The 26,722-nt window shown below is 45.7% G+C and overlaps 1 long non-coding RNA gene across 4 annotated transcripts; it reads left to right on the forward strand.

The window, feature by feature from the left end:
* The first annotated feature begins 4 nt into the window (after positions 1-4).
* Positions 5-26,235, forward strand: LOC137323145 (uncharacterized). 4 transcript variants are annotated; one of them, XR_010963320.1, is made up of 5 exons: positions 5-96; positions 22,127-22,344; positions 23,010-23,114; positions 24,802-25,329; positions 26,043-26,235. It is a non-coding gene; the product is annotated as an uncharacterized lncRNA (long non-coding RNA). The 4 variants fall into 4 exon arrangements; XR_010963318.1 differs by having other exon boundaries at positions 6-96; positions 24,802-24,948; XR_010963319.1 differs by having other exon boundaries at positions 6-96; positions 22,127-22,340; positions 24,802-26,235.
* Positions 26,236-26,722: the final 487 nt, after the last annotated feature.

A 26,722-nucleotide genomic window follows, 5' to 3' on the forward strand; every position in this document is an offset into this window, starting at 1 on the left:
CTGGAAATTTTAAGCAGACTGTCAATAACATTCTCTATTTTATTACATCCAGAGATTGATTTGATGTGGCTGATATTGTAGGAGGCCCTTTTCGAGGTAGGAATCTACCAATACCAATTAACGTGAACATAACCCTTCCAGTTGGGTAGGATATGCTTAAGTTTCTTAACCATTTAAGTGGCTGTGTGTAACTCAATCAGTCAGTCATTGTGGGTCAGCAAGGCTTTGCCGACAAGAAGTGTGGCAGTGAGTTAATGTGTGCCCTGTCGAAAGGTTTTGAAGATGTGTGAGGTAGCTTAGCCTGTGATTGATGAAAAGATGGGGCAGCAAGTGCCAGCATAAGAGGCAGCAGTTGTGAGGGGGAGTTAGTTGTGAGGGGGAGTTAGTTGTGAGGGGGAGTTAGTTGTGAGGGGGAGTTAGTTGTGAGGGGCAATAGTTGTGAGGGGGCAATAGTTGTGAGGGGGAGTTAGTTGTGAGGGGCAATAGTTGTGAGGGGGCGTAGTTGTGAGGGGGCGTAGTTGTGAGGGGGAGTTAGTTGTGAGGGGCAATAGTTGTGAGGGGGCGTAGTTGTGAGGGGGAGTTAGTTGTGAGGGGCAATAGTTGTGAGGGGCAATAGTTGTGAGGGGGCATAGTTGTGAGGGGCAATAGTTGTGAGGGGGAGTTAGTTGTGAGGGGGCGTAGTTGTGAGGGGGAGTTAGTTGTGAGGGGGAGTAGTTGTGAGGGGGAGTTAGTTGTGAGGGGCAATAGTTGTGAGGGGAAGTAGTTGTGAGGGGGAGTAGATGTGAGGGGGAGTAGTTGTGAGAGGGAGTAGTTGTGAGGGGCAGTAGTTGTGAGGGGGAGTAGTTGTGAGAGGGAGTAGTTGTGAGAGGCAGTAGCAGCTCCTGAGTGTGCAAGTGCAAGCAGGTAGAGATGCAGTGAAGTGTCCCACTGCGATCGGAGGAGAGGTATGGGAAGTGGGGGAGAGAAGCATTGCTGGTGCTGCGGCCAAAGTAGAACGTAAGTGAGATGTTGAAGGGGAGTCTTATCTTTGCAGTCCCGGTGAGGTCATTAAACTTCTTCCTGCACTGCTCCTGGGATGCAACGTTGCTGGCATTGACAAGCTCTTCCACCTCTCTCCATTAATGTTGGCAAACTTTGCCTGGGCACCCAGCACCCATCGGAGGGGAAGAAGGACCTCCTTTCTGCAACTCACTCGCTCAATGAGCCCCTCCACGGTACCATCAGAAAATATGGAGGCCCTGGACAATGTCCATCGGCCAGCAGATTCAGAAAGCCATTTGGCCACGAACCAGCGTTGAAAAGTGCAGCATATCCCTTTAAGAGAGGTAAGGCTGCCTTTAAGTAGCGGCAGCTCTGTCGAGTTTCTCCCCTCCCGATCGGTGGACCTCCTATAAGGGGGGGAGCCGCGATTACCACCGGCAGCACGCCGGTCGGAAAAATGGATGGGGCGGTCGGAGGGGACGCCCTGTCCCACCGCCCGCCTGACCTGCGTGACAAACATTGAACCCGGGGGGGGTGGGGGTAAACATTGGTGCACTCTGTCCCCCGTTTTTTCGGGCGAAACGCAGACCAATTTACCAGTTGGGACGGCCTGCGCTCAATCCGCGCACGTTTTCGTCTCACTGCTGAATTTGCCGGGACCATTTTTTTAGGCTGCCTAAAAACAGGCGTTGGGCCCTTTGTACGTGTAAATGAAGGGCCTGATGCCTGTTGCAGAATCCCCTCCCTCGCCCCCTCCACCTTGCTGTAATTCAGGCCCCGTTCAGGATTCTGCCACCCACCCCACCCCCCCTCACCCCCCGCCCCCTCTTCCCCTCCGTCCGCCCTTGGCCGCCAACAGAAGGTAGAGTTTTTTCCACATCTTTATTCTTTCTAAAAAAAAATCTTCCCGTGGAGCCCAAATTCTGCCCCAAGCAGGAGCAGTGTTTCCCACCTCTTGCACAGACTGAACGCTGTACCATCAAACCTTCATAGGGTCAGGAGGGGGCCATTCAGCCCCTCGAGCCTGTTCCGCCATTCAATTAGATCATGGCCGATCTGTATCTTCACTCCATTTACCTGCCTTGGTTCCCTAACCTTTAATATCCTCATCCAACAAAAATCCATCAATCTCAGTTTTGAAATTTTCAATTGACCCCCAGCCTCAACAGCCTTTTGGGGGAGAGAGTTCCAGATTCCCACTCCCCTTTGTGTGAAGAAGTGCTTCCTGACATCACCCCTGAACGGCCTGGCTCTAATTTTAAGGTTCTGCCCCCTTGTTCTGGACTCCCCCCACCAGAGGAAATAGTTTCTCTCTATCTCCCCGATCAAATCCTTTAATCCTCTTAAACACCTCGATTAGATCACCCCTTAATCTTCTATACTCGAGGGAATACAAGCCCAGTCTGTGCAACCTGTGCCTATAATTTAACCCTTTTAGCCCTGGTATCATTCTGGTGAATCTGCGCTGCACCCCCTCCAAGGCCAATATATCCTTCCTGAGGTGCGGTGCCCAGAACTGAATGCAGGACTCCAGATGGGGTCTGACCAAAGCGTCCACACTGAGAAGTGGGGCTCCAGAAGTGTCTCACCTCATGGCATTACATCTCCAAAGCATCGAGCATCCAAAAGACAAAATAAAAACCTTCCTGGGCAGCACCACCCTGGCAACAACTTCATGAATACTTCATGATATACTTGCCTTAGAGGGGGTGCAATGAAGGTTCACTAGATTGATTCCTGGGATGAGAGGGTTGTCCAATGAGAAGAGATTGAGTAGAATGGGCCGATACTCTCTGGAGTTTGGAAGAATGAGAGGTGATCTCATTGAAACGTATAAAATTCTGAGGGGGGCTTGACAGGGTAGATGCTGAGAGGCTGTTTCCCCTGGCCGGAGGGTCCAGAACTAGGGGGTATAGTCGCAGGGTAAGGGGTCGGCCATTTCGGACCGGGATGAGGAGGAATTTCTTCACTCAAAGGGTTGTGAATCTTTGGAATTCTCTACCCCAGAGGACTGTGGTTGCTCAGTTGTTGAATATATTCAAGACTGAGATCAATAGATTTTTGGAATCAAGGGAAATCAAGGGATATGGGGATTGGGCGGGAAAGTGGAGTTGAGGTCGAAGATCAGCCATGATCTTATTGAATGGTGGAGCAGGCTCGAGGGGATGAATGGCCTACTCCTGCTCCTGTTTACTTGTGTTTCTTATGAAGAACCCTGGGAACCAAGGGAGAGAATCATGTAAATATCAAAGAAAAAGGAGGAAGGTTTTTGAGGAGGGAGGAGGGCAAAAATATGTAATATAAACTGTAAGGAATCTTACAACACCAGGTTATAGTCCAACTGTTTTATTTCAAATAAAACTGTTGGACTATAACCTGGTGTTGTAAGATTCCTTACATTTGTCCACCCCAGTCCATCACCGGCATCTCCACATCATAATATAAACTGGGACTAGGGAGTTTTAGGCAGAGAAGAGTTACATTTCTATCGTGCCTTTCACGACCTCAGGATGTCCCAAAGCACTTCACAACTAATGAATTACTTTTGAAGTGTAGTCACTGTTGTGATGTAGGAAACGGGGCAGCAAGGTCCCACAAACGGCAATGAGATAATGACCGGATAATCTGTTTTAGGGATGTTGATTGAGAGATAAATATTGGCTGAGACACCAGGAAGAACTCCCCTGTTCTTAGAATCATAGAATCATGGAACGATTACAGCACGGAAGGAGGCCATTTGGCCCATCAAGTCTGCGCCGGTTCTATGCAGGAGCAATCCAGCTAGTCCCACTCCTTCTTCGATATAGTGCCGTGGGATCTTTTACGTCCACTTGAGAAGGCTGACGGGGCCTCGGTTTAACATCTCGTCCAAAAGACGGCTCCTCCGACAGTGCAGCACTCCCTCAGCCTAGGTTTTGTGCTCAGGTCTCTGGAGTGGGACTATGAACCCACAAGTGTCTGACTCAGAGGCGAGAGGGCCACAGCTGACACCTAAATAAGTCACTTAGCATTTTAAGCAAGTTTTGTAAAGTGGGAGATAAATTGCGTTACAGATATTATGAGGCCTGTATCTTTCAGTCTCTGGAAGGCGTGTGATAGTTTTACCTCGTGCTAGTCATGTGATATACGGCTACTGTAAATTTGTGACCAGTGTCATGTCTAGTCTGTTGCAGGCCCACAGTAAACGTCAGCAACTACACTGCAATGAAAAGGAAAGCTGAGTACTCGGTGCCTCTCTGTAAGTTTTGTAATGTAGACCCAGGTTGGGCTAAAATCCGTCAAAACAAGACAAACTTTGTTGCATCAAATTCCTGAAACTTGAGGTGTGACTAATTCTCGACATTGCAATATTGCCTTCAACCACCAACGCAGAGAGACAGCTCGTGAGACTCTGCTGGAAATAGCTGAGCAGGTTTGTTTTTTGTGCAAGCTCTCCACTTTGGTTGGCTTTGAGTCTTGCCTGCGAGCGAGGAGAACGCCAGTGGCATCGCTCAGCGGGAGTCAGGGAGTTGGCCAAGGTGCCGGCCGTGTCTCAGTGGGCAGCACTCTCTCTGCCTCTGAGTCAGAAGGTCATGGTTTCAAGTCCTACTCCAGAGACTTGAGGGCGTAATTTAGAATGATGCTCCCAGTGCAGTACTGAGGGGGTGCTACACACTCAGCAGGACCCATCTGCCCTGTCAAGTGGATGTAAAAGATCCCATGGCATTATTTCAAGAAGGGTAGGGCTGGTGTCCTGGCCAGCGTCACTAAAACAGGTGATCTGGTCATTTATTCCATTGCTGTTTGTGGGACCTTGCCAACTATCTTAAATCTGTGTCCTCTGGTTACCGACCCTCCTGCCACTGGAAACAGTTTCTCCTTATTTACTTTATCAAAACCCCTCAGAATATTGAACACCTCTATTAAATCGCTGCTTAATTTTCTCTGCTCTAAAACCCCTCAACTCCCACCTTCTGGGGTGAGTCATTTTCGGCAAAGCCAGTTTGGGAAGAGTTTAAAGTCCTGACTGCCACATGAAAGCTTTGATGTGGAGATGCCGGTGATGGACTGGGGTTGACAATTGTAAACAATTTTACAACACCAAGTTATAGTCCAACAATTTTATTTGAAATTCACAAGCTTTCGGAGGCTTCCTCCTTCCTCACATTCACCTGAGGAAGGAGGAAGCCTCCGAAAGCTTGTGAATTTCAAATAAAATTGTTGGACTATAACTTGGTGTTGTAAAATTGTTTACATGAAAGCTTAGCATTGAAGATTACGCTGTAAAGAGTGCTGCGTGTAAGATAGGCACAGGATGAGATGCTGGGCCCAAAGAACTCAAGAAAAAGGTTATGCCACAATCTCTTCAATCATAATCTCTTCAGTTAGAACACAACCTACCCTAAATTCCTGACAGTGCTTTGAATAAAGTCCAATTTCGTTTCCAAAGATAGTTGGTGTTAATCATTTATTTCCAGCGAGTGAGTATTACAAATGAGATAAGGTGTCAGTTTGCAAAGCAGCAAGCACCAGATTAGAAAAGTTGTCTCAGATTCTTTATAGAGAAACAGATATGCAATTCTGGTACAATGACATATTTCACATGTTTAGACAGTATTTTTTTCTATAACAAATAACTCATTAATCCCTCAACTGGAATTTCATAATTTTTCTTTCTTTTAGCCTCTCCATTGTCCAGCGCACACAATTCTCACAGTGAGAAAGCCCCACCATTCAGTCAGCTTCAGGCCATCCAAAACTCTGCTGCTGAAATCCCACTTTCCCAACTCACCAATTCTGGCCTCTTGCGTAAACCTGATTTTCTTCGCTCCACCATTGGCGGCCGTGCCTTCAGCTGCCTGGGCCCTAAGCTCTGGAATTCCCTCCCTAAACCTCTCCGCCTCTCTCTCCTCCTTTAAGATGCTCCTTAAAACCTCCCTCTTTGACCAAGGGTTCTAATATCTCCTTACGTGGCTCGGTGTCAAATTTTTGTTTGATAATCACTCCTTGTGAAGCACCTTGGGACGTTTTACTACGTTAAAGGCACTATATAAATGCAACTTGTTGTTGTTGTTGTTGCCCGTCCTCACTGACCTACATTGGCTGTCGTCCCCCAACACCTCAAGTTTAAATTTCTTCTTGTATTTAAATCTCTCCAAAATCTCACCCGTCCCTATTTCTGCAACCTTCTCCATCCCTAAACTCCCTTCCTCCAAGTTTAAATATGTTTATATAGATAGTCATGATGTGGAGATGCCGGTGATGGACTGGGGTGGACAAATGTAAGGAATCTTACAACACCAGGTTATAGTCCAACAGTTTTATTTGAAAATCACAAGCTTTCGGAGGCATCACCGGCATCTCCACATCATGAAGTGAGAAAGATATTGGAACCGTACACACTGTGCAGTGATTCTCGGGGGGTTAGTACCCCACTATAAGGCCTTCCAACCTTTTCACCTCAATTTTTCATCTTGCCCCTGGGCGATACACAACCGCTGACTGAGGCATAGAGTACAAACCAAGGAATTTATGGTAAACCTTTATGAGACACTGGTTGGACCTCAGCTGGAGTATTCTGTCCAATTCTGGGCACTACACTTTAGGTACCAGCGATGAAGGACTTCAGTTATGTGGAGAGACTGGAGAAGATGAGGTTGTTCTCCCTACAGCAGAGTAGGTTAAGGGGAGATTTAATCGAGGTGTTCAAAATCATGAAGGTTTTGACAGAGTAAATAAGGAGAAACTGTTTCCAGTGGCAGGAGGGTCGGTAACCAGAGGACACAGATTTAAGATAATTGACAAAGGAACCAGAGGGGAGACGAGGAGAATTTTTTTTACGCAGCGAGTTGTTCTGATCTGGAATGTGCTGCCTGAAAGGGTGGTGGAAGCAGATTCAATAATAACTTTCAAAAGGGAATTGGATAAATACTTAAAAAAGAAAATTTTGCAGGGCTATGGGGAAAGAGCAGGGGAGAGGGACTAATTGGATAGATCTTTCAAAGAGCCAGCACAGGCACGACGGGCTGAATGGCCTCCTGTGCTGTACGATTCCATGATTCTTTGATTCTATGTCCCATGAACTGCCAGGAGATCCGTGAGAAGAAGCAGGTCCCGCTCAGGAATCTTCAGCTGCACCCCACCTTCCCCACTGCCCCCCACCCCACCGGCCCACACTGTGTGTCCCCACCCCACCTTCCCCACTGCCCCCACCCCACCTTCCCCACTGCCCCCACCCCACCGGCCCACACTGTGTGTCCCCACCCCACCTTCCCCACTGCCCCCACCCCACCTTCCCCACTGCCCCCACCCCACCTTCCCCACACTGTGTGTCCCCACCACCCTCCCCCCACCCCACCCTGCCAATGGAGGGTAGGTTTTTTTTCACACTTTTTTAAAAAACCTTCCCGTGGAATTCTGTCCCAAGCTGGAGCAGTGTTTCCCACATCGTAGCACCACACTTTACATGGGAACAGGAGGAGGCCATTCAGCCCCTCGAGCCTGTGCTGCCATTCAATTAGATCATGGCTGATCTGTATCTTAACTCCATTTACCCGCCTTGGTTCTGTAACCCTTAATCCCCCTCACCCAACAAAAATCTATCAATCTCAGTTTTGAAATTTTCAATTGACCCCCAGCCTCGACAGCTTTTTGAGGGGGAGGTGGGGAAAGAGTTCCAGATTTCCACTTGCCCCCTTACATGAACTATGAGCCAATGAGGTTAAAGAAGACGAGGGACCCGTGGGCCTCTCACAAACCGCGTTGGACCGTGCGTCAATCGTGGAAAGTGCGCCGTTCCATGTTAGTGGTGAAAGTACCAGAAGCACCACCGGTACAGGGAGACCTTTCATACCGTGAGACCGTTGTGAATGGAAACCATTTGGTGAGCGAGGTATCAGAGAAAGGAAGTGTGTGCTCAGGTTTGCAGCAGTCAGATGCATCAGAGCTAAAGATACACCGAAACCATTCAATAAATAGTGATCACTCTGAGGTATCACCATTTATATCGACAATGGGTGCACAGCCCGATTGCTTTGGATGCCGAGTGTCATTTATTCCCCTCGAGCAGTGCTCGTTGGAGCAGTACATTAACTGAAAGTTGCTTACTCCTCTAGATTAATCAGGGTGATTGACTGTGTTGGTGAGTGGAAATATCAGGCGTGTCTGTGTGGTGTGGTTATTGCTGTGGATGATTCAAGTACAAGGTAAGGGACTGAGAGCATTAAAACTAGACTCTGAATTACCAGTGACGTTCTAAGCTTAGAGCAGACTTATGATATAGTTTAGAATCGATTCAATAAATGTTAAATAATCACACGCTGCTCACTGAGTAACGGTACTCCCAATTACTGTTGTCTTTAATGCTCTAAACTACTGGATGTTTTGTCGCAGCTGCTGCTGCTGTTTAACATCTGTATCACTATCGTTACGCTGTCTCTCCGTTAGATATTTATTAAAACCAGGTGTGTGTAAAATCAGAGCGTCACTGATTCCCATCGAACTTCTGTGAAAGTTCCGCTTTGCATCAATGAGTTTAAAAAGGATATCGAGGCACTGCAGAAGGTGCAAAAAAAAGATTTCCAAGGATGGGACCAAAACTGAGAGGTTATAACTATCAGGAAAGACTGAACAGGCTGGGGGTCTTTTCTCTAGAAGAAGACTGAGGGGTGACCTGATAGGGGTCTTTAAAATTATGAAGGATTCAGTAGGGTAGACGTAGAGAAGATGTTTCCACTTGTGGGGGAGACCAGAACTAGGGGTCATAAATATAAGATAATCACTAATAAATCCAATGAAGAATTCAGGAGAAAGTTCTTTACCCAGAGAGTGGTGAGAATGTGGAACTTAGAATCATAGAAAATTTACGGCACAGAAGGAGGCCATTCGGCCCATCGTGTCCGTGCCGGCCGAAAATGAGCCACCCAGCCTAATCCCACTTTCCAGCTCTTGGTCCGTAGCCCTGTAGGTTACGGCACTTCAGGCGCACATCCAGGTACTTTTTAAATGAGTTGAGGGTTTCTGCCTCTCCCACCCTCTCAGGCAGTGAGTTCCAGACACCCACCGCCCTCTGGGTGAAAACATTTCTCCTCAGCTCCCCTCTAATCCTTCTACCAATTACTTTAAATCTATGCCCCCTGGTTATTGACCCCTCTGCTAAGGGAAATAGGTCCTTCCTATCCACTCTATCTGGGCCCCTCATAATTTTATACACCTCAATTAAATCACCCCTCAGCCTCCTCTGTTCCAAAGAAAACAACCCCAGCCTATCCAATCTGTTCTGATAGCTAAAATTCTCCAGCCCTGGCAACATCCTCATAAATCTCCTCTGTACCCTCTCTAGCGCAATTACATCCTTCCTGTAATGTGGTGACCAGAACTGTACGCAGTACTCAAGCTGTGGCCTAACCAGTGTTTTATAAATTCCAGCATAAACTCTCTGCTCTTATATGCTATGCCTCAGCTAATAAAGGAAAGTATTCCATATGCCATCTTAACCACCTTATCTACCTGTCCTGCTACCTTCTGGGATCTGTGGACATGCACTCCAAGGTCCCTCTGTTCCTCTACACCTCTCAGTATCCTCCCATTTATTGTGTACTCCCTCGCCTTGTTTGCCCTCCCCAAATGCATTACCTCACACTTTTCCAGATTGAATTCCATTTGCCACTTTTCTGCCCACCTGACCAGTCCATTGATATCTCCCTGCAGTCTACAGCTTTCCTCCTCACTATCAACCACAAGGAGTGGTTGAGGTGAATTGTGTAGATGCATTTAAAGGGAAGCTGGATAAACACATGAGGGAGAAAGGCATAGAAGGATATGCTGATAGGGTGAAATGAACAAGGGAGGGAGGAGGCTCGTGTGGAGCATAAACACCGGCATAGACCAGTGGGGCCGAATGGCCTGTTTCTGTACTGTACATGCTATGTAATTCTATGTAAAGTTCGTGACCTGGCTCACATGTATTATACTGAAAAGTAAATTTTGCCAAAAATCCATTTGCCTGACTTTATCTGCTGTCACATGAACTCATAGGAACAGGAAGAGGCCATTCAGCCCCTCAAGCCTGTTCCGCCATTCAATTAGAACATGGTAGATCTGTACCTCAACTCCATTTTCCCGCCTTTGCTCCGTATCCAATGATACCCTTACCCAAAAAAAATCTATTGCTCTCAGTCCTGAAAGCTCCAATTGACCCCCAGCGTCTACAGCCTTTTGGGGGGAGAGAGTTCCAGATTTCCACTCCCCTTTGTGTGAAAAAGTGCCTCCTGATTTTAATTTTCTTTAACTAATTATATGTGGCGTCCTATTTGTATTTAGAGCAGCTGCAAAGGATATTCCCAGCTCTCTATCAGTACATCGTGAAAATATCATTAATACAGCGGCTCTGGGCGATCAATTTAATCCCAACGCTAAAATGCATTAACATAATCATCAACATAAACTCTGCCACGAATCAGCGCAATCTGGCAGCTTAACAGAGTGTAATCGTTTATTTAGTTCCTGTGCAATAAAAAATATTCATTGATGTGTTTACGAGATGTATTTAAGAGAAGTAACCTGGAGCAGATTTATTAAAACAACTGAAAATGGGCTTATGACTAAATATAAACATTTTTAACAAATGTCTCCAGCCCTCCCCTGTGAGTAAACTGATTTAAAATCACTGAAAATGACTCAAAAAAACTAAACTGAACCATTTCCTACTTTCATTGGTGTACACCAGTCAGTTTCTCAGTAAATTAATATTTTTTAATCTTTAAAGACGTTTAAACAGCACCTACTAGTGCCCTTGTGCCTAAGAAATCGAGTGTGATTTTAAACCCCTCCTGGAACGGCCGCAGAAACTCACCACCCTCGTTGTTTCAATCGGAGGACGTGGTCAGTTTTATGGACGTGGTCAGTTTTGTGGGTGGGGCCAGTTTTGTGGACGTGGTCAGTTTTATGGACGTGGTCAGTTTTGTGGGTGTGGTCAGTTTTGTGGACATGGTCAGTTTTGTGGGTGGGGCCAGTTTTGTGGACGTGGTCAGTTTTGTGGGCGGGGCCAGTTTTACGGACGTGGCCAGTTTTGTGGATATGGTGGGGGTCTAAATTGACCCGTGAAGTGCCCGTTGTGTAGGCACTACGTGGACTTCTAAGGACCCAAAATAGCATCTGGAATGCGCGTGCAGACTTCTAGCGTGACGTGCGCCGGGCGCCATCTTGGTAAAGGCGCAGATGACGAACGCCGGCACCATGTAAAGTAGGGAGGATATGTGGTAGATCAGTGTGCAACGCTGATTTAAAGGGTCAGATGCGATCTTAACCTCGCACAGATGAACAGGTCTTAAACAACACATTTTTGTTAACCAACAGTATTAAGGGCTAAGGTGGGTATATGGAGTTAGGTCACAGATCAACCATGATCTCATTGAATGGCGGAAAAGGCTCGAGGGGCTAAATGGCCTCCTCCTGTTCCGATCGTCCTGTGTTCCTATAACAAAGTTTCAATACTCTACAGGGAGTGGGCTGGCCAGCTGACAGGTGACAGCAAGGGCACAGGCAGAGTGGCAGGGCTGGGACAGGAATGCTGTCACCCTGAGAGAGGACACCAGGTTCATGTTCCATGGAGCCACTGCCACTCGCTGCCCCCTGTTATGCACCACCTTCTCCTGCAAGAAAGCGGGACGTGTGTCGGTGAGTGTCCTGCAGAATGTTTGGTTGATGTGCCCGTCATGGTTGAATAGCTGCCAGTGTGTGTGGCCTGTGAGCTGTGGGTGTGCGGGTTGAAACAGTAGTAATGTGTGAGGGTGAGAGGAAGCATCTGATTGGAAGAGTTGAGTGTTGATTGAAAGAGTTTATTGGTATGTGGGTGATGGGGGGTTGTGGTGTGTGGTGCAGTTGGCAGGAGATGCCACTTGACAGTTGACCTCACTCACCTTGACCACTCGTGTCAAAACATTGAACTTCTTCCTGCACTACATCCATGGTCATGATGTTCTGCGCCTGGCATTGACTTCGTCCCCTACTGCCTCCCACTGCCTCAGGTGTATATGTCTGGAGGGCCTCTTACCCCCCCACTGCGGATATAGGATGCCCCTCCTTCTGTCCACCTCTTGCACCAAGGCCTCTAGTGCATCAGCAGTGAACCCTGGTGCACGCACTCTCACAAGCCTGGTACAAACTCAAATCGGCAGATTGGTGAGGTCTGGCATGCAGATTGGAGGATGTGGGATTTAGTGGTGCACAACCTTTATTCAATGTTTTAACATAACTCAACAGTGTGTAAACACAGGGACAGGAACTGCATCTGTGTTTAACGTGTGCGATGTCTGATCTCCGTTCAGATTCTGTGCGGACCCGTATCTTATATTTCGCAAATATCAGAGACCCGCAAACATTGAGCAGCCCAGTTGTCGCTCATTAAAAATTCCAGAGTTCCCGCCATCACCAGGCTGCACTATATCACAGCACAGGTTCACCTCACCATTAACTTCCACCAATTCCTGCAGCCGCAATGCACCTTCCCTTTAAGAGGTGCAGGCTGCCTTTAAGTGGTGCCAGCCACTCGCGATATCTGGACCCCCCTGCTGGTGAGCAGCCACTCAACAGCGCAGCCAGGCCTGGCTGGACGCAGCAATCAGGTAAATGACCAGGCAGCACAAATCTCACCCGCTGCCTGCATCTCAACGACTGGGCGCTCGGTAATCGCGCACCGCGACCCCCCACGCCCGGTTGCGGGGGTTATCCAATATAAGCCCCGGTCGGTTTTGTGGGCGTGGCCAGTTTTGTGGGTGGGGTCAGCTTTGCGGGATGGGCTAGTTTTGCGGGTGGGGCTAGTTTTGTCGGCGGTGCTATTTTCAGCAATTTTTTTTAGCCAGTGCAAAATCTCACGGAAGCTCAATTTACACCAAGTACAAATTACACCCGGCTTAATTCGAAATTCCTCGATGTTTTGCGCCGATTCGACCGGGTTGCGCTGAAAATGCCAGCGCGATCAAGCGGAAACTCTGGGCCGTGATCTTTTTAATTCATTTGTTCTCTCTCCCTCTTTCACTTTCTCTTATTTCATATTTTTAAAAGGATTAACGCACAAGTTTTAATAAAAAAACAACCTGTATTTATATAGCGCCTTTAACGTAATAAAACGTCCCAAGGCGCTTCACAGGAGCGATTATCAGACAAAATTTGACACCGAGCCACATAAGGAGATATTAGAACAGGTGACCAAAAGTTTGGTCAAAGAGGTAGGTTTTAAGGAGCGTCTTAAAGGAGGAGAGAGAGGCGGAGAGGTTTAGGGAGGGAATTCCAGAACTTAGGGCCCAGGCAGCTGAAGGCACGGCCGCCAATGGTGGAACGATTAAAATCGGGGATGCGCAAGAGGCCAGAATTGGAGGAGCGCAGAGATCTCGGAGGGTTGTAGGGCTGGAGGAGGTTCCAGAGAGAGGGGGTGATTTGAAAATAAGGACGTGAATTTTAAAATGGAGAAATGTAGAAGAAGTGTTCCATCTACCACTCTTTCTGCACTAACGACCAATCAGATTGCCTATCTATTTCGGTCACACCACCTAGTCACTCGAGTTTAATACATGGTTAAGTGGGTTCCTGTCTTCAGCGATATATTACGTGAAGATTGCAAGAATGTTTCCACTCATTACTGACTGTTCGTTTTGACAAGGTTACTTTGGACTAATGTCACGGCCTGTTTCGATTGTAACAGGGCTTCCTGGCATGGCTCTTCCCCAGGGCATCGAACCTTGACATGATGGGAAGGCTTTCGTGCCTCTACGACCTGCAGAGAAACTATTTCCTCTGGTGGGGGAATCAACAACAAAGCAGGGTATAATCTTAAAATTAGAGCTGGGCCGTTCAGCAGCGAAATCAGGAAGCACTTTTTCACGCAAAGGGGAGTGAAAATCTGGAACTTTCCCAAAAAAGCTGTTGAGGCTGGGGGTCAGTTGGAGCTTTCAAGACTGGGATCGATAGATTTTTGTCGGGTAAGGGGATCAAGGGGCAAAAGGCGGGTAAAAAGCTTCCCCTGAGGTCATGCACGGCCTGCTGAATCTTTCTTCCCTTCCATTGAAATTTAAACAGGGGGCCTTGTGAGATCATTGTAGAGCCATTCCCCCGGGGCAAAGGGGAGAAGCAGCTCTCGTTCCCTGGGACTGGATACCTGACAGTGACCTGCAAGACTGCTCAAAACCAGAAGTGAGGGAATGCAATGAGCACGAGCCCCTTCAGTGCTGTCACAGCAACTTCTGACTCTGCCTCTAGTGTTATTAACGTTAGCATTCCAGAGAATCATAGGATCGTACAGCACAGAGGGAGGCCATTCGGCCCATCGTGCCTGTGCCAGCTCTTTGAAAGAGCTGTCTAATTAATCCCACTCTTCTGCCCTTTCCCCATAGCTCTGCAAATTTCTCCCTTTCGAGTATTTATCCAATTCCCTTTTGAAAGTTATTATTGAATCTGCTTCCACCGCCCTTTCAGGCAGCACATTCCAGATTATCACAACTCGCTGCGTAAAAAAAAATCTCATCTCCCCTCTGCATCTTTTGTCAATTATCTTAAATCTGTGTCCTCTGGTTACCGACCCTCCTGCCAGTGGAAACAGTTTCTCCTTATTCACTCTATCAAAACCCCTCATAATTTTGAACACCTCTATCAAATCTCCCCTTAACCTTCTCTGCTCCAAGGAGAACAATCCCAGCTTCTCCGGTCTCTCCATGTAACTGAAGTCTCCCATCCCTGGTACCATTCTAATAAATCTCCCCTGCACCCTCTCCAGGGCCCTGAAGGTGCAAAAACAAACCTGGGGCTTTGCTTCGTTCACTGTTTTGAGGTTAGCATCACTTGCACTAAAGTACACCACAAGCAAACGTCTTTATCTTATTGCAACGTGCTTATTGGTGTAATTAACAATTTTGCTTCCTTCACACTCGTTAATAATTTCAGGAGTCCTGCTTTGCTCTGAACACAAGTCTGGTATGTTTTTTTTTACAGAAAATAATTAATGTATTTATCCCTCTTGCTGGATATATTGGAACCCGACACTATCTCTTTCCACATTTTTGTTACGTTTCGAATATTTTTGTTAGGTAAGATTATCGAGGGCCACGGAGTAAAGGCCTCGTAAATGGAGTTAAGATACAGATCATCCATGAGCTAATTGAATGGCTGAACAGGCCAGAGGGGCTGAATGGTCTCCTCCTGTTCACAAGTGTTGAGCAGCGTTGTGTGTGCAACTCATGGGTGTGCAATTCAGTGCACCAACATTCCAACTGAAACCATTCATGTATTTAGAACACCTTCCACTGTAAGTGGTCCTGCAATATAACTAGTGCATTAATGGTTATTGGCTTGTGGGCCTTAGCCTGTTGTACACCTTCCATATTTGGATCTGATGCTATTTTTATGTTGATTTTTTAATCCTTCATTTCCACTAATGGAATTTTCCCCCTTTTCATTTTGCGTTCCTTTGATCTTCTTCCCAGTCTCTGGGGATGTGGAGGGAAATGACCTGGAAATTTGTCCACTAGTCAAATGTAACTTTTTACTCTCACAGTAAAACTTCTCTCATTTTTATATACATTATATATATATACATGACACTGCGCACAGTTAGTCGAATAACGTACAGATTTGTACATTACATTAAAATAATGGTTAAGGAACTTTGCAGATTGTAATGTGTTCGCCCGTTTCAGGCTGCAGCTCAGGATTATCGAGCATTTTAAGATTGCATCTGTGTACTGAGACACACCATTTTTAATATTTAGAGGTAGATTATGGATATATAAAATATTAGAACCAAGAGATACACGAAGAAGCTATTAAAATTTAAGGGCAGATATTTTTGCATATATGTTTTTTAAAAAATTATTATGTGGCTCCGTAACACTTTGCAATGTTGGTCCATCATTCTAATAGATCATGGCTGATCTGCACCTCAACTCCATTTACCCCCCCTCTGCTCCACTGACCTTGCTACCCTTACCCAACTAAAATCTATCGATCGCAGTCTTGTAAGCTCCGTTGCGATGTTAACTAACAGCTGCCGATTGTATAATCGTTGCCGGTGGCTTTGATCATTTAGCAAATAATTCAGATGGCAGCACGTGGCTTTGAGAAATCTTTTGAAATTAAACCACAGCCCCCTGTCTCCATGGCTTTACAATGTTTAATAAAAAGTCTTTTATGCTTTTGTTCCATCAGCTTCCTGTGTACAATGCACCTACATTGCTGTATGTGACAGCTGATGACACCTCTCGCTCAATATTCATTGAAGTGCATTTGCTTTTGCGAGCTTGGGATTTGATTGTATATAAGATCAAAACAATCAAAAACAAAAACTGTCAGGGTAGATTTTTGACTTTTCTGCCTCAGCAACAACAACTTGCATTTATATAGCGCCTATAATGTAGTAAAACGTCCCAAGGCGCTTCACAGGAGCGATTATCAGACAAAAAAATTGACACCGAGCCACATAAGGAGATATTAGAACAGGTGACCAAAAGCTTGGTCAAAGAGGTAGGTTTTAAGGAGCATCTTAAAGGAGGAGTTAGTTCTAAGGTAGAAATCAAGCAATCTGTGAGCCACCTCCTGCTATGGTCAATCCTTCTGGTTGCAAGTTTACATAATGACCTCATAAAATGAAAATCTCACCGTAGGAAAATATGACAGAAAGGCCCACTGGTTATAGTTTGGGGAACTCAAGAGTCACCCACAATAACCTTGGGTTGGTTTCTCTTGTTGCATCTCATACTCTCATGATGTAGGTTGCAGATTCTGACTTTGCTTCTTCTAATTATAGATCTTTCGCACTCTTTGTGACTAGCTAAGAGTAGGTAGGGTCCAAGGTGACCAGATAACTAGTGTAAATGTCAGCCATGGCTCAGTGGGTACCACTCTTGGCTCTGAGTCAGAATATCGTAGGTTCAAGACCCACTCTGGAGACTTGAGCACATTAATCCAAGCTGACACTCCCGGTGCAGTACTGAGGGAGTGCTGCACTGTCGGAGTTACCGTCTTTCGGATGAGATGTTAAACCGAGGCCCCGTCTGCCCTCTCAGGTGGATGTAAAAGATCCCATGGTGCTATTTCGAAGAAGAGCAGGGAGTTTTCCCCGGTGTCCTGGCCAATATTTATCCCTCAATCAACATCACTAAAAACAGATTATCTGTTCATTATCACATTGCTGTTTGTGGGATCTTGCTGTGTGCAAATTGGCTGCTGTGTTTCCTACATTACAACAGTGACTACACTTCAAAAGTACATCATTGGCTGTAAAGCACTTTGGGACATCCTGAGGTTGTGAAAGGTGCTATATAAATGCAAGTTTTTCTTTTTTAAATGCAAGCTCCTATGGGAAAAATAATTGAAAAATTAAAAGAAAAAGCTTTAAAATAATTATACTGATATTGCAGTTTTATTAAATAATCTACTAACCGTTTTTTATATAATTCACAAATGTACCAATTTGCAGTGCTTCAGCAAGAGTTTGTTTTCAGACTGTTATGAAATGAATAATCTTTAATAATTTATGGATTGGTGTATTTACAAAGTAATATTGTTCAGTAAAATGCATATTCAGCACTATTGGTCTGATTGCAAAGCTACAATTTCTAGCTCAGCTGTTACAAAAATGGAACATCATTTTTATGTAACAAGTATTTTGGAGGAGGATTGCACCAACCTGAATGTTGTAAAGGATCTGAAGCACTCTGGATGTGGTCTGGGACCAGACAGTCTTTAAAAATTTATTCTTGGGATGTGGGCGTCGCTGGCGAGGCCGGCATTTATTGCCCATCCCTAATTGCCCTTGAGAAGGTGGTGGTGAGCCGCCTTCTTGAACCGCTGCAGTCCGTGTGGTGAAGGTTCTCCCACAGTGCTGTTAGGGAGGGAGTTCCAGGATTTTGACCCAGCGACGATGAAGGAACGGCCGATATATTTCCAAGTCGGGATGGTGTGTGACTTGGAGGGGAACGTGCAGGTGGTGTTGTTCCCATGTGCCTGCTGCCCTTGTCCTTCTAGGTGGTAGAGGTCGCGGGTTTGGGAGGTGCTGTCGAAGAAGCCTTGGCGAGTTGCTGCAGTGCATCCTGTGGATGGTACACACTGCAGCCACGGTGCGCCGGTGTTGGAGGGAGTGAATGTTTAGGGTGGTGGATGGGGTGCCAATCAAGCGGGCTGCTTTGTCCTGGATGGTGTCGAGCTTCTTGAGCTGCACTCATCCAGGCATGTGGAGAGTATTCCATCACACTCCTGAGACTGGTGTGGTGACTATAGCGTGCACTCCCGCCTTGGTTCGTGATGTCACTATAGTGGAGCCTCGCGATGTCATCGCAAAGGAGGAATTCACAGAACGTCCCCAAATTGATAAAACTCTGCTACTGACGGAGACTCTCGCCCGAGGGCCCGGAGAATCGGGGGTGGAGATCAGCACGTCAGATACGTGGCACTCGGAGCTCACCCGCTGTTAAAATTAACGGCCTGAGGGGCATGCGCGGAGTGCGCTGAGGTCTGGCGCAATTCTCCAACTCTGCTCTCCTTGTCCACGACTGATGTCTCCCACTCCCCAGCTGAGTCTGAAAGCAGCATCAGATCAGAAAATATAGTCAGCGAGCAGACATCAGACAATAGAGAAGCCTTTATAACGTCTGGTAATTCAAATCAACAGGAGTTCCGTAGAATAGAATCTTGCAGCACAGAAAGAGGCCCTTCAGCCCATCATGCCTGTGTTGGCTCTTTAAAAGAACTATCCAATTTGTCCCACTCCTCCCCGCTCTTTCACCTTCTAGAAGGGAACTCTTTCATTAAATCTGGGATTTAAAATTCTGTAAATATGAGCAGGATGTGACAATGTTAACTGTGAGCATCAATCTACAAGATAGAAATTTAAAAATTAACGCACTTCATGCAAGACTTAAGACTTGAAGGATTTTGTTCCCCTCTCTCCTGCTTTGAATAGACTGTAGAAAAACCAGGGGCTATTGGCAGAAAACCAGTTATCAGAGACAAGGGCAAATCACTGGTATCATCCGGTGACTCCAAGATCAAATGGTGCCAGCCATACTGAGCCTGGGCAAAAATTCTGATCCTTGTTTTCAAATCCCTCCATGGCCTCGCCCCTCCCTATCTCTGTAACCTCCTCCAGCCCTACAACCCTCCGAGATCTCTGCGCTCCTCCAATTCTGGCCTCTTGAACATCCTCAACTTTAATCACTCCACCATTGGCGGCCGTGCCTTCAGCTGCCTAGGCCCTAAGCTCTGGAATTCCCACCCTAAACCTCTCCGCCTCTCTACCTCCCTCTCCTCCTTAAAACCTACCTCTTTGACCAAGCTTTTGGTCACCTGTCCCAATATCTCCTTATGTGGCTCGGTGTCAAATTTTGTTTGATAATCGCTCCTGTGAAGCGCCTTGGGACATTTCACTACGTTAAAGGCGCTATATAAATGCAAGTTATTGCTGTTGTCAACCAGGACACACTGCTGCATTTCAGTAAATCGGAGATACGGACAACGCACCAGGTATAACACGATGATTCCAAAATCTAGCCACACTCAGCCTGAGCAAAACTGGCAACCAATAGGCTGATTAATGTGATACGGCTCGTGAAAAGATAAGGGCCTGGAACAACTCTGATGTCGTAAACATGTCTTTCTTATCGTAATTTGGACATTAAACTGTGTTATGCTGCTGCTTAGCCGAACACAGGCTTAGCTGAGATATCGTGTCACACTTAAATTACTGTTGAGCCTCTGATAATTTAGACTCTTTTGTCATTTAATCACTCCTGCCCTCTACCCTATCGCAGACCTTCCCCTTTGTTCTTTCCTCCCCTTTTCCGCTGACTCTGGATTTGCTTAAAAGCTGTTATATCTCTAACATCTTCCAGTTCTGATGAACGGTCATCGACCTGAAACATTAAGTCTGTTTCTCTCTCCACGGATGCTGCCTGACCCGCTGAGGGCATCCAGCATTTTCTGTTTTTATTTCAGATCTCCAGCATCCGCAGCATTTTGCTTTTAGACCATGATTAAGACTCTGTTGAGTAATAGTACATATCCAAATACTTAACCTTCAGCACTTAACCTTGTGATTAATTGTTTTATCACAGATATTTTTAATTAGATGAGGTGTTAATTAATCTCACTCAGTGTCCAACGATGTCTCTGACAGTTCTGGCAAGTAGGAGTTAATTATTTGTTGCTCTGATTGATTTGGCCTGGGTAATTATTGATATCACTTGGACTGGGTTATGTGGGACAGTCCAGAAATGCAAATTCATATAACTAAGACAAAGACCGCCTACTTCCACCTCCTACCCCTGCCTCAGTCCGTCTGTTGCTGAAACGGGTGGGAAATCAGCCTCTCTAGGCGTGTGATTCCCCATCACGAGTGTTGCTGAGCAACAGAAGGGGCCGAGAGCCAAGTTAGCCCCAGAAATGGCGTATCCGTGCCCCGGAGCAGGTTCTAAAGGACGGGAAATCCTCTGGGTCTCGCTCGCATGTCTGCCTAAATACCTGATAGTCACGTAGGAGTCTGCCTAAATACCTGATAGTCACTACAGTCGGTACAATCCCTGCATCAGGAGAGAGAATTCATAGAATTACATCGAATTTATAGCACAGAAAAAGGGCATTCAGCTATCCCGGTGTTTATGCTCCACACGAGCCTCCTCCCTCCCTACTTCATCTCCCCCTATCAGCATATCCTTCTATTCCTTTCTCCCTCATGTGTTTATCCAGCTTCCCCTTAAATCCATCTACACTATTCACCTCAACTACTCCTTGTGGGAGCGAGTTCCACATTCTCACCACTCTCTGGGTAAAGAAGTTTCTCCTGAATTCCCTATTGGATTTATTAGTGACTATCTTATATTTATCCCGTTTAACCTTTATCAGTCAATGGACATAGAAACATAGAAAATAGGAGCAGGAGTAGGCCATTCGGCCCTTCGATCCTGCTCCGCCATTCACTATGATCATGGCTGATCCTCTATCTCAATACCATATTCCCGCTCTCTCCCCATACCCCTTGATGCCTTTTGAGTCTAGAAATCTATCCAGCTCCTTCTTAAATATATTCAGTGACTTGGCCTCCACAGCCTTCTGTGGTAGAGAATTCCACAGGTTCACCACCCTCTGAGTGAAGAAATTTCTCCTCATCTCAGTCCTAAATATCCTCCCCCGTATCCTGAGACTGCGACCCCTCGATCTGGACCCCCCCAGCCAGGGGAAACATCCTCCCTGCATCCAGTCTGTCTAGCCCTGTCAGAATTTTATACGTTTCAATGAGATTGAGATGACTGAGATCTTTTTCCTGCTGCACTCAATTCGGTGATATAGGGCGGTAGAAAATACTATTTTTAATCATATTTTACGTACCGTTGATTATTATTGGGTGAAATAATCAGAATTGTTATTGATCATCATTGCTTAATAACAATCCAATTATAATCTTCACTCCTCGTGTGTTGTGTGTCAGAAGGCACTCGATAGCTGGGAGAATAATCTTATCAAGGAGTTCTAATCGCATCATAAACTCAAAGAGCAAAGCTCAAGTGGTTTATGTATGTCCTCTCAACCTCAAAATCAGGTCATAGCCTTGAAATCCCTTTTTCAACCTTGTTTCTACCGTTCAAAACTCTGCTGCCCGTATCCTGATTCACACCAAGTCCCGTTGACCCATCACCCCCCGTGCTCGTTGACCTACATTGGCTCCCGGTCCAGCAACGCCTCGATTTTAAAATTCTCATCCTCGTGTTCAAATCCCTCCGTGGCCATCGCTCCCTCCCTGTCTCTGTAACCTCCTCCAGCCCTACAACCCTCCGAGATCTCTGCGCTCCTCCAATTCTGGCCTCTTGCGCATCCCCGATTTCCAGCACCTCATCATTGGCGGCCGTGCCTTCAGCTGCCTGGGCCCTAAGCTCTGGAATTCCCTCCCTAAACCTCTCCGCCTCTCTCTCTCCTCCTTTAAGACGCTCCTTAAAACCTACCTCTTTGACCAAGCTTTTGCTCACCTGTCCTAATATCTCCTTATGTGGCTCGGTGTCAAATTTTGTCTGATTTACGCTCCTGTGATGCGCCTTGGGACATTTTACCACGTTAAAGGCGCTATATAAATGCGAGCTGTTGTTGTTGTTGTTGCGCTCAGGCACTCGTCGGCATTTCCTGTTTTTCACAGTGTACGAAGGGTCATTGAAGGTCATCTACCCATCGGCTCACATTGAGATTGACGAAGGAAGGAGGTTGACTCTGAATTGCACGGTGAAATATATCACCCCGAGCAGTAACTGGCCTGAAATTCGCGGTGTAAGAAGTTGACCGGAGGAGAGGAATGTTCTGGATTGGAAGATGACGACAACGATGAGATTGGCTTCACAGAACCAAAACCGCAGGCAGGTGAGAGTATCGCACTGATTGCGTTTCTTCGGTCTTTAGAGCTCGATCAGTCAGACAGTGGACGCCATCGTTGCCAGGACAAGATAACTGGACCCCCCCCTGCCCAACCTCAGCAATGGGGCACATCATCACCCTAACCGTCAGGAGTAAGCCCTCTAACTTTTTACACTAACAGTTCGATTGCGTCACCTGTAATTGTATATTCAACCAGGCAGAGAGGTGAACAAAATTATATTTTGTTGTCCTGGCCACTGTAAAGTCACAGTCTCTCCCACAACGACTACCCCTGCAGAGACAGGGTTGTCAGCTCCAATTAGCCAAAGGGTTCCTTGACTGTAATTTCCCCAAACTCATCCAGTTTTGGACAATCCCAAGAGTTTTTGCTTCTGCACAATTGCAACATTGACCCAAGCTGGAGAGCCAGTCGTTCCCTATGGGTTTCTTCTGACCTGGCCCTTTTCCTAAGGGGAAAGAGTCGGGGATTTACAAGTAGTTGCCAATTTCCAGAACCTTCTCTCAGCATCAGCAATTTGTCTCTAGTTCACCTCACGACATGCCAATCTAGACCCTCCGCCCCCATCCCCCCCACACACACACACACACATATGATGTCAAGATATCTGCAGCATTAAACTAATTACTAATCATTTTCCTAACTATTACAGGGAAACTTCAGGACCAAGTAGACTTAAGCGCTGAAAACAGTGGGTTGAAACCCTTGCGATTTCTGTGCATACACTGTGGACATCGGTGGGTCACTGGGTGAACAGGTAAGTGGAGGATTTACATTGCAATATCGCTGTTATGGTTATGTTCTTACTGTATCAGTTCTCCCAAAGCTATTTATTTAATTTACTCATTCTCGGCATGTGGGCGTCGCTGGCGAGGCTGGTATTTATTGCCCATCCCTAATTGCCCCTTGAGAAGGTGGCGGTGAGCCGCCTTCTTGAGCCGCTGCAGTCCGTGTGGTGAAGGTTCTCCCACAGTGCTGTTAGGAAGGGAGTTCCAGGATTTTGACCCAGCGACGATGAAGGAACGGCCGATATATTTCCGAGTCGGGATGGTGTGTGACTCGGAGGGGAACGTGCAGGTGGTGTTGTTCCCATGTGCCTGCTGCTCTTGTCCTTCTAGGTGGTAGAGGTGGTGGGTTTGGGAGGTGCTGTCGAAACTAGATTTGTAACTATTGCCTGTACCTTGTTAATGCCTGGTTTTACTTGTTGCCACCAATATTTTAGAAACTCTTGTCTAATTAAAAAAGTGTGGGTTTTTCCAATGTCCTGGCCAATATTTATCCCTTAACCAACATCATTAAAACAGATGATCTGGTCATTATCACATTGCTGTTTGTGGGATCTTGCTGTGAGCAAATTGGCTGCTGCGTTTCCTACATTACAACAGTGACTACACCTCAAAAGTACATCATTGGCTGTAAAGCGCTTTGGGACGTCCTGAGGTCATGAAAGGCACTATATAAATGCAAGTTCGGTCATTCATTAAAAGAATATTCCTCTCTTTCCTACTGTATTTTTAATTTTAGGCATGAAACCAGAACTGTTCTTGCGTTGTTCAATATCCATAAATTATTCTGTTGAGTACACTCGCATCCTGAATCTTTCACTGCAGACCTTTCACCTTTAGTTCATATGTTGACAAGCATTTCAATAGTAATGAACGAGAGCAGCAGTTCAGTCTGTTCATACGCATGTAATACAGATTAGAGTCTTACAATCTTCCCCCTGCGATCCTGAAATCAATGGTTAGTCGGGCAGAATAGATTGTGGTGAGTTTTGCCAACAGTGCCATACCTGTTACTGTGACATAACAATTGGTTGATTCTCAACAGGGGCAATATCATTATCATTCAGTCTCTACATTCATCCCTGGTCTCCATTTCTCTAATCCTGAGTGTGTCCCTGGTGTGCATGTTATTATCTCAATTGATAGTGAAGAAGGAAGACCTTGCATTTATACCTTGCCTTTCACGACCTCAGGATGTCCGAAAGCACTTTACAGCCAATGAAGTACTTTTTGAAGTGTAGTCACTGTTGTAATGTAGGAAACCGGGCAGCCAATTTGCGCACAGCAAGATCCCACAAACAGCAATGAGATGATGACCAGATCTTCTATTTTAATGATATTGGTTAAGGAATAAATATTGGCCAGGACACTGGGGATAACTCCCCTGCTCTTCTTTGAAATAGTGCCGTGGGATCTTTTACGTCCACCTGAGCGGGCACACCCAAAAGACGGCGCCTCCGACAGTGCAGCACTCCCTCAGAACTGGCACTGGGAGAAACAGCCTGGATTATGTGCTCAAGTCTCTGGAGTGGGGCTTGAATGGTCCCTAAGTGCGTGTCTATAGTTGGTCTCTATCCCTTCTACTAAAGTTAATTTGTTCTATGAAGCTCTGGGTGCAGGATTGGGGCTTGTAACACTTTGATATTTGTTTTGTTACAGGTTAACAGTGTCGCCAGCAGAAACTTGGTCAAAAGCTTTGAGCTTCCTTCTTCAAACATTGGCTCAGCAACGAGAGGCTCTGATCTGCTATTTGTGGAACCTTTTCTTAGTTCAGTCAGTCCTGGCTCTATGTACAATTTAAAACAGGTGCGGATGTAAATTTTGTGGAAATACCAAACTATCTATTAAAGTGACCATGTAATAAACATTTAAATAATTGTTAAACAAAAACAAAATACTGTGGATGCTGGCAGCATCTGTCATCAGGCCAGAAATTGCACAGAGCGACAAGGTGACGCTTGCCGCAGCTCCTGCGAATTAAATTAACGAGTGTATTTACTGCGGGCTTTGTGGCATCGACTTGCTTGATTCTGAACTTTTAAAAAATTGTGCGCTATCAACCCAGCCTCCGAGCAGCGTGAGTTGACTCGCGTGGAACAGTCTGTGAGAGTAGAAGACACGCCCACAAAACCCGTCAGGAAGAGAAGTCCCGCCCACAAGCAGGCAAGCAGACTTCATTCATTTAAAGTTAGTATTCCGGAAGTCATTGCAAACAAAAATTTGTTTTTTTTAAATAAAAACTTAAAGAAATCATTTAATTAAATTAAAGACACAGAAGAGAATTTTTTTTAATATTTTAATTTTTTTTTAATTTAATTTTTTTTTAATTTAAAAATTTTTTTTAATGACCAAAAACTATCATAATAAGGAGTAATATGAGACTCCACATTTTTAAAACTTAGTTTAGACCTGGTATTTTTTAGCGTACCTGTTTGGTGGCGTGATTAGTTACTTTCCAGCTGGGCGGATGAGCAAGTTGGCGCTGGTTCAATGATTTCTCTGATTGCAGCGTGCGATGGCCCTTTAATTCGCAGCTGTCAAATCGCCTGCAAACCAATAGGAGCAAGTTCACGATTTCCACGTTTTAGTGCGCACGTGCAAACACGGGAACTTGTTCTTTCAGTTCGCCATTAAAAACGGAGAGTGCTGTTGAGCTCAACGTTTCAGGTCGATGACCTTTCATCAGAACTGGAAGTTGTTAGAGATATAACAGTTTATAAACAAGTACAGAGCCAGGGGATAGAACAAAAGGGGAAGGTCTGTGATAGGGCGGAGGGTCGGAGTGATTAAACGATGGAAGGGATGATGGTGCAAGGCAAAGGGGAGTTGGTAATGGGTCAAGTAATGTTCTGATGTAAGATCATCGACCTGAAACGTTAACTCTGTTTCTCTCTCCACAGATGCTGCCTGGCCCGCTGAGAGTTCCCAGCATTTTCTGTTTTTATTTTAATCATGTATCCACTTCTGGGCTAGTTTGATGTCCAGGGTGAACTGAGTGTTATCATTTTCATAAAGGGATTCCTTACTTTATTTCTCTCTCTCCGGTGTTTATTTTTTCTTTCTGTATGTCGCACATTCTCAATAAATACAGAACCTGTTTTTAAAATCGATGTATTTATGAATCTTGGATCCTTTATACATTTTAAGGAGAAAATCTTCATGAGGGCAGGGAAATCTCTGCTCCTTTTTTTGGACAATCCCCACCTCCTAAGGCACCCATGTTTAAATCGGGCATTCATTAAAATCGGTTAAAAAACACTAATCATTTCACCAATCATCATGTGTATATTTATGTGCATGTGTATATGTGTGTGTATATGTGTGCGTGTGGAGTGTGTATATGTGTGTGTGTATATATGTGCGTGTGTGTATATGTGTGAGTGTATATGTGTGTGTATAAGTGAGAGTGCGTATGTGTGTGTGCATGTGTATATGTGTGTACGTACGAGTGTGTGTGCATGTGTATATGTGTGAGTGTGTATGTATATGTGTGAGTATGTGTGTGTGCGTGTGTGTATGCGTGTGTGTGTGTGTGAGTGTGTATATGTGAGTGTGTATATGTGTGTGTGTATATGTGTGA

Source organism: Heptranchias perlo, chromosome 6 (assembly GCF_035084215.1).
Source record: "Heptranchias perlo isolate sHepPer1 chromosome 6, sHepPer1.hap1, whole genome shotgun sequence".
In the NCBI taxonomy this organism is placed as follows: domain Eukaryota; kingdom Metazoa; phylum Chordata; class Chondrichthyes; order Hexanchiformes; family Hexanchidae; genus Heptranchias; species Heptranchias perlo.